This window comes from Hippocampus comes, unplaced genomic scaffold, assembly GCF_001891065.2.
Source record: "Hippocampus comes isolate QL1 unplaced genomic scaffold, H_comes_QL1_v1.1 scaffold176, whole genome shotgun sequence".
Classification (NCBI taxonomy): Eukaryota; Metazoa; Chordata; class Actinopteri; order Syngnathiformes; family Syngnathidae; genus Hippocampus; species Hippocampus comes.
The window spans coordinates 2,138,016-2,151,872 of NW_017805826.1; positions in this window are offsets into that span (position 1 = coordinate 2,138,016).

The following is a 13,857-nucleotide window of genomic DNA, read 5'->3' on the forward strand; positions in this document are numbered from 1 at the left end:
TGCACAAACCCCATTGGACCGCGCACAGGCCGGCCTATTGCATCCTGTTCAGAGGCAGACAACTCCATCCCAACAAGAGGAGGCCCCGGAGGAACAGAGTAGGCCTCGTGGTCCCCTCGATCATCTCCCTTGAGGGGAGCCGTACTTTGTGCTAATCATGGGAGGTAGCACAGGTGGCTGACAGCCTCACAGTGAGTCATTGTGGTGTGTCAGTGTTTCTGTCTGCTCTACTGCGTGAGTATTCTCCAGATTAGACATGATACAGCCAATCCCTCAGTGGACCTGCTTGCAGAAGTCTCCATTCCTGGAGGCATGTATGCATGCAGGTATCAAGGCAGACGATTAAATAAATAATGTGATTCATTCGAGTAAAGGTATTGACTCACTCACATATCCTCCTATTTTAGGTACCTGAAAAAAAAAAACTTTCTGACTGAATTCTGAGAGTCACAAGTCTGCTATGTCTACACCATAACATACTCCGATATCTGTGAATGGGCATGTTATATGACCAAATTTGACAAGAGGAATTTAGTTTTTATGCTGACTTGGCTGATTGGCGTTAATACTAAACAGAAAGATATCCAAAGATATTCTGGTGTATATCCCTTCCTCAAACATAACGAAGAGTCAAACGTCACCAGTTGCATGTATTGCCCACTTTTTTCTGTTCAGGGTCGCAGCTGACCTTGAGCCGATACCAGTCGGCTGGGTAAGAAGCAGGGATGTTCGATGTCGACGTCCACACTGTTCGAATTAGTCTCATTTAACGCACATCTGGAAATCCAATAACCAGACCCCTGATCAGAGGAATTGAAGAAGTGCTCAAGATAGGTCGGATTATTAGTGCCCTTCTCCTCATGAAGGTCGCGGGCATGCTGGAGCCTATCCCAGCAATCTTTGGCCAGTCGGCGGGGACACCCTGGAGCGGTTGCTAGCCAACTCACAATTACATCTACTGATAATTTCGGGTGTTCCATTAGGCTACCATGCTTGTTTTTGGAACGTGGGAGGAAACTGGAGTACCCGGAGAAAACCCACATAGGCACAGGGAGAACATGCAAACTCCACGCAGGAAGGCCAGAGCTGGAATCGAAGGTTGGACGTAAACGCAGCTAAGAAGAAAAAAAGGCATTTTGCATTTTCATATACTCCTCATAAAAAGAAATAGTAAAAAATGATTTGGCGCATGTGGTTGAGGCAAGACAAATGTCTCCCAAAAAAAAAAAAAAAATGATGACACTGCATTTTGTTTAGTGACACATCTGATGAAAAACATCATTTTGATGACAAACATAAACATGAATCCACCTCCAATATGAAAGCTTTTTTGGCTTCCGAACTGTTTCTGCCACATGTTGTGGCTAGAAATAAACTCACCCAGGTGGACGTGAATAAAAAGAGAATCTATTCATTTTCCAATAAAAATGATTTAAACCATCCCTGTCTGAGCTCTGGATTAAATCACTGCATGTTTTGAGCATGGAGTGCGCACATAATGGAAACTTGACACAATAAAAAGCCTGTGAAGCCTTGATTTGTGCGTATCTTGTTAAAGTGTGGCATTCTTCCACGCTGATGATAGAAGGGAGGTGGGGAATTGTGAGAGGAAAACTCTTGGTTCTTGGAAATGCTTTAATAATACATCGCCGTTGTGATTTTGTATGTATGGAAGCATTATGCAAGATCAAGAAAGTTGAAGGCTACTTATGTTTTTAAGACAGGTTCAAATGAGTCCGGTTTAAAAAAAATAAAAAAACGAACTCCTAGCTTACTCTGACAAGGGTGTGTTGAGGCATGAGGATACATTATGGCATTGTAATTAGAATTCATAGAATTATTTTACTTTTTCTTTTCATTTTTGTTTTTTGTAGTGCCACAATCTTTCCATGCAATATAAATTATTATTATTATTATTCATAATAATAATAATAATGAATACAATTTGCTATGTATGATTTGCTCTTGCAACCCTAGGCTAACCCTTACTACGGCGTGACATCACGAACAACTTGACTGACCATTATTTGCGAGAGGAAGAACTCAGAGGAAGAGACCATTTGCCGGTGCTCTGTTTAATGCCTGACTTGTAGACCACCCAGCCATTGCACGAACGTTGACTTTAATGCTGTGCAGAACTTGAAAATCACGTTCCATACGTGGTAGTTGTTTGGCAACAATTAAAACTAAATGTAAGGCCACAGCGCAGCGGGAAAATAACATGCGGACTGAGCGATTGACACACGTTCACTTGACTTCTGCTCGATGACTCTCCGAATTGTTGCACAATGGTACCCTTTAGAATTTAGACAAATTCCCTGTGTGATTTTTACATACTTGGCCAATAAAGACGGTTCTGATAACATCCTGTCTTCTATAGTTCCTAAAGCGTGACAGTTTCTTTCCTCATAGCCTTAAACATCTTGGTGGCCGTTGTCAAGGAGAAACTAAATACATTAGGAGCTTACCGTCATTAACTTTCATTACACAAGTCTCACAAACTCTGACTGCGATGGCTTCCTGTCTTTTAATGACGCATTTCTGCGGCTGAAACTATCAAGACCAGTGCCCGAAGACAGTTTGGAATCCTCCTATAAAGCACACTTACAGCTCATCAAAGCCTCCACGTTCTACAGTAAAATATGGCGGAGGATGAGGCCTTGATATCTTTCACCTCTTCAACATGCTTCATCTCTCTTTACACATTTCAGCACTATTTCCACAGCCCTCCATGTATGATTCCTTGTGTATTTATCTTTCCAGCCTTTTGATGTGCACTGCAGCAGAATGAAGCTGTTTTCATCATGCTGAAAGCGCATCAGTGGGGAGATGACTCCAACAACACAGACTCTCGGAGTGTGATTGATTATTTCTGTCTGGCTCCGGACGGCTCATTGACTCACTGGCTCTGCAATCCCTTTGACCTGCCCGCCTCACACTCCTCCAACTGATAAGGTGAGCCATACTTGCGAATAATGAGGGGAGTGAGAGAAGCAATGACTTCACAGTAGAAGTCAGGCTAGACTAAACTGGTGTTGCGCACATGCAGACCGGGAGCAAACTGGGCCCGCGCCTCATTTTCCACTCATTTTTCGCCAGGGTCAGGTTTTTGCCCAAGATTCAGCTGTCACACATTTCCCCAACCTCACTGGCCAATTACAGTAATCCAACACAGGTGGAAATGGGTTTTTGCCTGTGCTCCTGTATGTGTGAGGGTGTTTGTACTCTATGTGGATGTAAAAGCAAACCAATCAGAGAAAAAAAAAATTTAAAAGAAAAAAAAACCAAAAGCAAAAATCGCAGCAAGATCATTGTGTGTACAAACGAAGGCAAGGAGAGGCTTGTGTTTGAACAGGCCCACATCTGATTGACAGGGGATTATTGTGTGTCTCAACCGCACAAGGAGAGAGGGAGTTCCTGCAGGACTGATGAGGACTCAAACACAGTTTCAGACGTCTGGAGCTGTGCGATCAGCCGTTCCGATTATTCTTGATGGCAAATGCAAAAATCCATGTTTCCTTGCCTTAAATGCACGTGACATGAGTGGTTATGCAGTAGCAGCTTTGATGAATGGAGGGTGAAAGGCAAATAAATGCGCCTCCGGTACTCTGTTTTTCCAATGACACACACACACACGCACACACACACACACACACACACACACACACACACACACACAACCAGTTCAGGGTGTACTCCGTGTCTTGCCCAATGACAGTTTTTTGTAAAGTATCAAAAAGTCTGTATGATTCATTATGTAAGATTTTTAAGCATGGGCTTTTGCAAAGGGAAATAAAAACATGCCTTCAACAATGGGGAGTCTAGTATTTTGGCTCAAATCTCAGGAAAATCTTGGCCCTCGGCTTACTATCACAAGCCCTTCTTTTTTAGGTGAGTCTCTGATGGAAATTTGACCGACGACAAATTTAAGTTACGCACCAAGGTTTTGTTGAAAAAATGACCTCTATTGACATCCTATTTTTCAATATACGAACGGTCTTGCCAAAATGCAAATCCTCCTATCTGACACAGGTGTCAAATCAAGGTTCAGAAAATCAAGCCGGCCACAGTTTGTCTTTCGCCACATGTGTTTCTTCTCAACTGACAGGTGAACAAGCTCTTGAATAGAAGCACCTGTGGCTGAAGACAAACTGTGGCGGGGTTTCATTCTGGAACTGGATTTGACACCTCTGTCAGATAGGTGGATTTCTATTTTGGCTGTTTTCTCCCTCCCCGGCGTAAGGCGGAAATCCATTGCATATGTTGGCAGAACCTTTGCTGCCGTATCTTCGATCATCCAATCACAAATGATTGACGTCGCCGAATTGAAGTCCAACAATCTTTTGATTGTCAGGAAATACTATCTACCATATGTATCTTATTTATGGAATGGTATCTATACAGTTATGTTGTCGTTTTCTTTTTGTTGTCAGATACAGCTGAGCTATGATGACCATGATAAAATATCAATGAATTTTCTCATCAAGGCTATACCAAATGGCAAATAATTGACACAAAATTCCCATATCAAACTTCCCATTGCCGTAATTTGTGTTTTTCTGAAAAGTAGGGATTTCAACTTGGCAGCATGAAAATTCGATAAATCTTTGAGTTACTTACATGTATTGTATACCATTTTAATGGGAATTAAGTGTTGAATTGAAATATATGAATATCTAAATTTGCATTTACATTTTTGACTTATGAAGACCTTTTTGACAGGTTTCTCTCTCTCTTTCTCTTTCTCTCTCTCACACTGCCTCTCTCTGTGGCTTGCTCTCTCTCTCTCTCTCTCTCTCTCACACACACACAAACACACACACACACACACACACACATACACACAAACACACACGTACCTTGTTCATGGCGTCCTACGTCTCTTGCCCAATGACAGTTTTTCGTCAAGTATCAAAAAAATCTGTATTATTCATTATGTAAGATTTTTAAGCGTGGGCTTTTGCAAAGGGAAATAAAAACATACCTTCACCAATGGGGAGTCTAGTATTTTGGCTCAAATCTCAGGAAAATCTTGGCCCTCGGCTTACTATCACAAGCCCTTCTTTTTTAGGTGAGTCTCTGATGGAAATCATTTTGTTCATCAACCGCCTTTGCATCTGCTTTTGTAATGCTAACATAGCAAAATTAAGACCATGATTAAAACTTCAAAGGGCTTTTTATACCCTCTGAAGGGAATTTTATTGAATCTGCTGTTCAACCTTATGATATATCAATGTGTTCCTGTCCCACAGCCTCACTCTTCTTCATCAGGCCTCTGCTGTCTCGTCACATCTGTCCTGCGACTCCCGCAGACTTGTATGAATATTTCCTGTCACTGATTAAGGAGTTTAGTCAATCGTATAAAACTTAGAGGCAAACTTCCTTTTAGCTTCTAGCCATGATTCAATGAGATTCAGAGTTATCTGGAGGCACGATCACGGGTGCCAGCTTTTCAAAATGTAAACTTCTACAATGATATGGTGTCAACGGGTTCAAGACATTTTGTCGAACTTGAGTGGCATTCTGTAGAGCACTGACCACCACCTGAGCCAAACAAGGAAGAACAAATGTGATGCCATGGCATAGCACTCTCCCGAGCTGGAAATAACTTCATTAAGGAATAAAATACGAGACTAATTGTTGAGAATTACAACACAGACCAAATCCAAATGTACGGTACAGGCAGACAGCTACCTCCACCCAAATTAAAACTATTTGCGGTGATCAAAGACTTCCACTTGCGCTAATCGAGCGCTAATGCTAATTTGAGTGACTGTGATCGTGAGTGACCTGCAAGCTTTTAATTTGTTCCAAAAGCGCACCTTTATTCAGATTGCAAAATGCTATCCAAATTAGATTTTCCTTCAAATCTTTGTGTAGTATACAGTAATAGTATTTCTTGGTTAAAATGTCTACTGTGAAAAAAAGATTATTAATTAAAACAACAAACCTCGGGTTGAAGTGTGTGTGTGTGTGTGTGTGTGTGTGTGTGTGTGTGTGTGTGTGTGTGTGTGTGTGTGTGTGTGTGTGTGTGCGCGCGCCAAATTCCATAATCCTCAACAGCTTTTCCATGACAGGAAAAAGTAACCCCAGACCTACACTTAGGTAATGTAACCTATAACCTCTAAAATGTCGTCTCTGCACTTTAGAGTGCAAGCTTTTACTCTGAAGTCATCTTGGAACTATGCCAATGCGATCACAAAAGTTCATAAAGGGGTCACTGCGTCTGGTTTGGAACCATTATGTTGCTTTGAAACTGTGCTGCTTCGTCAAGTCTTCCGTGCTTGTCGAGATCCGCCGTCAGATGCGATTTTGTGCATACATGCACCGTGCCATTGAAGGAACAAGTACTCCACCCCATGTGGAGGTCGCTGACACACCAAACACCTGAAGGAAACACACCCAGTCTGCCTTCGAGTTAAACTGTAAATCCTCTCGCTGACACACTGAACAGAACGTCTGTTAGAACAACAACAGTGACTTGCCAGACGGACCAAGCTGTGACCTGCACAACCCAAACAAAACCGTTCAAATCTCACTCCAGTTGTATATTGCTGGATGACACGCCTTAAGTGTATATGAATAGTTGCATGATGTATGACAGGTGTTACTGTAAATTTCCAGCTAATTGTACTCCTTGAAATGACACGCACCACACTGGATTTGGCCTGGGCGCACATGGATACAATGGAGGAACATTCTTTGGACATTCAGAGATTGCTCTGCACTAAGAAAAGGACTGCTTGAATGATATTTGAAAGAAAGACATTTGATCCTTTTTTTGGCTGAAGCGACACTACTTTTTAAAGCAGTACTATCACACGAAATTCTTTAAAACGACTCTAATGTCATGTTTGCTCAATATGATGCATTTGGTTGTTCAATCACATGAGATAACAGTTGAGAAAATAATGTACAGTTAAATACATTTTGTAGAAATCTTATTTGCATGACACGTCGCCGTTGTCATTTGCTTGCTTGCAATTTCCACCCAATTTCAAACTGTTTTACCGATAATCCCCCTGATTTGATCAAAGATAGCTGAAGTAGCTGAGGCCTGAAGTCTATTCGTTTTTCTCCGTTGGAGAAATGGCATTCTCAAAATAACACGGGCAAATCCCCAAACCACTTTGCAATCGTTCACCAGAAAATGTCATTTCTCATTGATTTCATCAAATTGCAAATGTTTTCGTAGATGTATCGAGTATCTCGGTGCATCTTTACAAATGGTTATGTACAAATAGCCGACAGTTGGCACAACCAGCCCACATTTAGAGCATATTTTCCGAATAAATGGATCTTGCTGATCTCAACTCATTAGTTGATTCTCAGTCTGATCATTTTTCACTCCAAGTCAAGTCACCACGATGAGTCATCGTTAGCGCAATAGTCCGTTCAGTTGTCCAAATTAGTCAAGAACATCGTACCATGAAAGCTATGTCTTTATGTATTCCTTTTAAAATGTGATAAAGGGTTCTCAATGCAAACTGTATTCTGAAAGTAAAAAAAGATGGTGGGTCCACCGGAGGGGACCAATGTGTATGACTGTATACTTGATTCAAATGATCAGGATCATTATCGGATTTCTGAAGGGCTTGCTGATGAGCTGGCGATTTGAATCAGGTGCTTAGCAGCAGGAAGAGACGGAAAACAGGCAAGATAAGTTCCATGCAAACAACAAACCGCACAGATGTCAACCTTAAGCCATGTCACAGACTCATTTTGACACATCTTATGGAAAAAAAAAACAGTGGAAAAAATTGCAATATGATGAAAGGGGTCCTTTCTGTAAATGCAACGGAGTAAATGTAGTGCGTTATTGTACCAAACTCTGCTACCGGTTGCAATTTTATGACACTTCGCTGCATCTGGTTTCACCATTGCAGTTAAAGCCCCGTGGTCCATTGTCAATCCTTCTTGGAATCACAACAATATGGTTTGGATATTACAGTGTCACGTCATCCTGTTAATGCAGCCCAAGCGTCAAGCAACACAGAATCGCGGCCCTGTTTTGCCTACCGACAAAACATCAACATCTTAATTCTGTGCCGATGAGCTGACACATTTGCTTGCGGAGGCCAAGTTTTTCTTACTGCCCCAACGATACTGAATTAGGATGGAATGTTCTTTTTCTGAATGGTGGCTTCAGACATCTGAGGTCCACATGAGGAAACTTGGTCCAGCGCTGCCACGGATATTCTCCAGCAGCGAGTTTGTGTAACTACCGCTGTACCTGGAAACATGTCCAGTTTAGTACATCTTCCCAGCAGACACTTTTGATTTACTGCATAATGTGCAGTCTCACATGAGACATTTTCTCAGTCAAATATCGTTTTCCTTGGAAAATGTCTGTTGGTAATTCGTACAAGCCACTGCAAATTTGATCAAAAAAAAAAAAAGATCACAAAAATGCTACATTTGAGATTTTCGTCTGATGCAAGACAATAACCTAAAGACAGATTAAAAACAAGTTTATCCATGGCAGATTTGGGCTATCGTTGTGCCAAACAAAGTGTAATATGCCATTTTCCGACACGGCGTAGTACTCCGACATGTATTTTATCCCTTGCATGAAACTTGAATAGTCTATTAATAAAAACAAGCACATCTGTCAATGTCAAGAAGTAAAACAACATGATGACCAAGCCCTACAGCTGTTTGTATTTTCTTAACCGCTGTGTATCATTGTTCTAGGTGTCCTCTTTCTGTCCGATAAAACATGTACCATAGAAAAGGTCCGAAACACATTGGAGACAAATCAAGGCACCGAACCCCTTTAAACTGCTGAGACAACGAACACCAGTTGAAACGTTAGAGCTCTGACCTAAATAGATTTTACAGCCTCTGCTGCCGCACTGGGGGAGCCTCCATATGTAGAAAACATCAAGCATGGTTGAGCATTGGCAGACACGATCTTCCTTTTTTTTTTGACACAGTCTGGCATGAAATGAAGCACAGTTCAGCTCAATGCCATGCAGGCCACAGTTGGCGCTCTGGTGAACAGGTATGAGTTAAAACAGCTTAGGTAGTGTCCAGGCTTACTTAAGGCTGTCGGATTGTATCGCTAAAACGCCCAGAGGTGATTACTCCAGGTGAGTTTGTTTCCCAGAAAGAGAACTTTGACTTTACAATGGGAGAAAGTAAAACAGTCGGAATTTTTGCTTCCGGGGAAAAACATCATCAATTCATGACTTTTCTGTAGCACTGAAGCGGTTAAGGCCGATGGGGGTGCTGGAGCCTTACCCAGTTGACGTAGGGGGCCAACCTTGGACTGGTTAGAGTCAGCCTAAGGTTGATTGTGGTTGGAACTCAGCGAGTGGTTTGATGTCACATACCATAGTCTATCTATCTATCTATCTATCTATCTATCTATCTATCTATCTATCTATCTATCTATCTATCTATCTATCTATCTATCTATCTATCTATCTATCCATCCATTGTTATGTTTTTTGTTTAGATTACATTTGGTTTTGTTCCCTCATACCCTTTTTGTCTTCACCGGTTCTCGTCATCCGGTCACTGGTGTTAACCAATCAGCTCCCTCAACCCTTTGTGTCTTGTCCAGGTGTTTCTCGTTGTCTCGTCACTTTGCTTGTATTTAGTTTCCTGGGTTCTGTCAGTCTTGGTTGGATCATTGCGTGTGTCTGTATGCTCCTGTCATGTGTTGTTTCGGTCATTTTTTTGTTTTTTTTGTAACTTTGGTTTCCTGTAGTTTTCAGGACTTTGTATACTTCTGTTAGTTTTTCCAGTGTACTCCTGCAAGTATTTTTTTGTAAATATGTTTTGCTCAGTCCAACCTGTTCCTCCTGCCTCCCTGCTTTTTGGGGTCCTCTACCTACCATCATGCAAAACTTGACATCGATTTATCCATCTATCTATCTGCAGCACGGTGAACAAGTTGCTTGCATGTCTGCCTCACAATTCTTATGTTTTGGACTTGAATTTCGGTTACTCTGGCTTCCTCCCCCAATTTCTAAACCATGCATGTTAAACATTCATAAAACAGAAAAGACCGGACAAATATAGAGACATATATAATATATTCATATTGCCTTTTTTCCAGCATATTTGGTATTGGTGTACTCCAAAAGTAATTAAAAGTATTAAGTATAAGTTATGTAACGTTCATATCATGTTATTAGGATCACATTCTTAACTACCTATCTTAACAAGTAACTTGTAACTGTATCGGAATTCCCTTTTTAAAGTCCCCCCACCCAATGTGGATGGGTAGCCATCGATCTGTATCAGAAACCACCATCTCCCTGTCTCAGGCCCCTTTCCTGGAAACGTCATGGAGACCACTCCATGGTGAAGACCAGATGGAGTCATGGAAAGTTTGGGCCCCAAAGCTTGTAATTGCTTAAATGGATCACCTCACTCCCTCAAATATTTCTTTTAGTCTCTCTTCCCCTATCTTGATCCATACGTTAAGCCAGGGGGCTCTGGCTGTGGTGTGTATGCATGTGTGACTGCACGTGTAATGCAAGTGATGGTTGGACCCTGCTTGACCGACTGTGATTTGCGGTTGTCTGATGTAAAACCATTTTTTTTCCATCTTCCGACCTCAAGACTCCCATGCGTGTGAGCCGGCTGTGGCAGATGTTAAAGCGGATGCAGCGTTGGGGGCTGTAGTTGTGTGTTCCGTTGATGATTGGTGTCTTGTCGGACCGCCAGCTTATTCGCCCGTTAATGAGCGGCAAAAGTGAATCCTGTGGATTAATGAAATCACATAAGGATATTTGTTCCAACCTCAGTATTCGCAGCGAGACATGAAACACATGAACATTTCATTTCATTGTTTTAGTGGCCAAAATTATCATGGGTAGCAGCAGTATCAGGATATTGCAAAAGGAAAATAGAGATCTATAGAGGCAGACCAATGCACCTTTTCCATATGAGAAAATGTAAAAAATTAATTTTCGTGAATGCAAGATCAGAAAATGTAAGTACTTTTCACTTTCGGCTCTTATTGGTCTCAAGAAAGCAAAGTAGGACGTATATATTCTGTACAGATGAGTGAGCGTGATAAATCAACAAACCCACGCAATAATCACCAAAGTTAGTAAAACTGGAATCTGTTGATCAGTTTAAATCCTTAGCCGGACAATTTAGAAGGCTCAAACACATCAACAGATAGCCAAACATAAACTCATTCTTCTCATTCATGTGGTGGAAAAGATGACTTGCTGCCACTTTTGCAAGGCAAGGCAGCAAATATTGAGCATGTATGCTAGCATGCTAAACCAAAGAAATTTTTTCGTGAATACATGCCTACATAATGACAACATCAAGAGCACCTCGCTTGGTCCTACTTGTTGAAAGTTTACTTCTACGCCAATCAGAGACACTAAATATAGTATTACAATTTGGAACTGTAACACTACATCATAGTGTATCGTTTGATCCCTAAGAGTGTCACAATTATACGTCATTAATCAAATAAACTCTAGAAATTATCGTGAATATGATTATTTGATGCTACCAAAACCATATTTGGAAGCTGTTAAAGGTTTGAATCGCACTCTCCTTGCTTTTACAGACTCCCAGGGGGGTGATTGATTCCATATGGTCCCTCTATATCCCCTGCACAATAGAAAGGTCATTCACAGCTCAGGAGCGGCATACATTTACAGCAATCTTTACAGTGGTGCTTTTTGTTATTGTGGAAAATCTATGTGTCTGTTGGCTGGCTAAACTACTCTGAAGCGCTATGAAAGTCAGCAGAGCAGCAGATCCAGAGGATTGAAGTGAGGGTCTCCCCAGAACAAGAGCAGAGGAGTTTATTGCCCCTACAACGTGGTCTCCTGCTATCCAATGACTTCTTCCTCAGGCGGAAGTCTCGTGTTATGTAACTGTTTAAACGGAAAAAAAAAAAGTGCAGCGTGTGCTGCTGATGTGCTTTTATGACATTTATAAAATTAATATCAACCTGCCGTGACTGTGCTAAATCTATCCTAAACTGTCCCATAAGAATATTGGAAGTTCTTGGCTGGGTGATACAAAAGCCACACACTTAAACATCCGCTGAGTTGAGCTACCGAACAGATGCACACGCACCGGATTTCCTTTTTGTCCTAAATCTCTGCTATCCCTGTCAGCCTGTAGGAGATTTATTTGTCATCTAATTGCAATACCTGCTGTAGACCATAGCATGTATGGCTTCATTTCATGGTAAAATATAAATGGAATTCTCCTTGTCCTTCACTGCGCTGCAGACCCGAGTACAGACATTTGGAAACACATTTTCCAGAATGTGCTTGCAAATTAATGGATGTCATTCAGAGAGAGGAATATGTGATGGTGGGGTCTGTGAGGGGCGTAAATTTAAGTGCTACGCTGCGATCATATTGGCTTCAATGGTCTAGTTTTGCAGATTGTAAATATATTTACATTTTTGGCAGATTCAATTTCAACAATATTATTGCTGGTATAAATGTGTCAAAAATCCGATGCCAAACCTCAAGAATGAGGTCAATTTCAAGGCAGACCTATTTACATCTGTTCTACAAAGTAAGGCAACCATAAGGGGTTTGAATCCATGAGTTGGAGGAGAAAAATTTATATAGTTGTGTGGTTTCGAAACAACTTGGAGAAGCTCAAAAAAAAAAAACAGAAACAACTATGCAACAGGAAAAAAATCAGGATGCAATGTGGTCTTAAATATACCTACTGGATGAAAACATTGGTGGGTGAACTAATTACAATGGACCACTGTATTTGTTTGTACAATCCCCAGTGCTGCAGTTCATTCATATCACATTAGTGAACCCCAAAAAAAGTTTAACTGAAAACTCAAAGGGCGCCCGGGTAGTCCAGTGGTTAGCACGTCGACTTCACAGTGCAGCGGTACCGGGTTCAATTCCAGCTCCGGCCTCTCTGTGTGGAGTTTGCATGTTCTCCCCGGGCCTGCGTGGGTTTTCTCCGGGTACTCCGGTTTCCTCCCACATTCCAAAAACATGCATGGGAGCCTGATTGAACACTCTGAATTGTCCCTTGGTGTGAATGTGAGCGTGAATGGTTGTTTGTCTCTGTGTGCCCTGCGATTGGCTGGCAACCGATTCAGGGTGTCCCCCGCCTACTGCCTGAAAACAGCTGGGATGGGCTCCAGCACGCCCCGCGACCCTCGTGAGGATCAAGCGGTTAGGAAAATGGATGGATGGATGAAAACTCAAAGGGGTTTTGCACAAAATACATGGTTCATAAGTGATTCTATTTCCCCAGTCTAGTTCATATCTTAAGAATTTTTACCTATATATATTTATGATGTGTCGATTCATGATGTGGTAGTCCTGATATTTTGAGTATTCATGAACAGGATGTGGGAAGGCTCTTCAAGCAGCAAAAGATCAACAAAGCAGCTGGGCCCAACCATGTTTCCCTCTACGGCCTCAAAGTCTGTGGTGATCAACTTGCGCCAGTCTTCACGCAGATCTCCAACAGATCCTTGGAGCTGTAGGAAGTCCTGGCCTTCTTCAAACTCTACAAACTCTTCACCATCATCCCAGTCCCCAAGAAAATTTTGGGATTGAATGACTACAGTCAGTTAAAAAAAAAAAAAAAAAAAAAAACTACAGGCCGCTGGACAGCTCACCAATCAAATGACATGGGTGACACACTGTCACTTCTGTGCTTCTGACTGAGTGGATGATGGTTTCTGGAGGAACTTGACCCCTCAAGAATCTTTTAGATGAACTTAATGTAAACCAAGCACTAAGTCTAGTCAGTCACATCTGGTGTTCTGAATGAATGGATTCCACAATAAATGACGCAATGGAGTCATTTTTATTCTCTCCTCTACACAATCTGCCATCACCCTGTTCAATCACACCCAGTTAATCCAGTTTTTTGCAT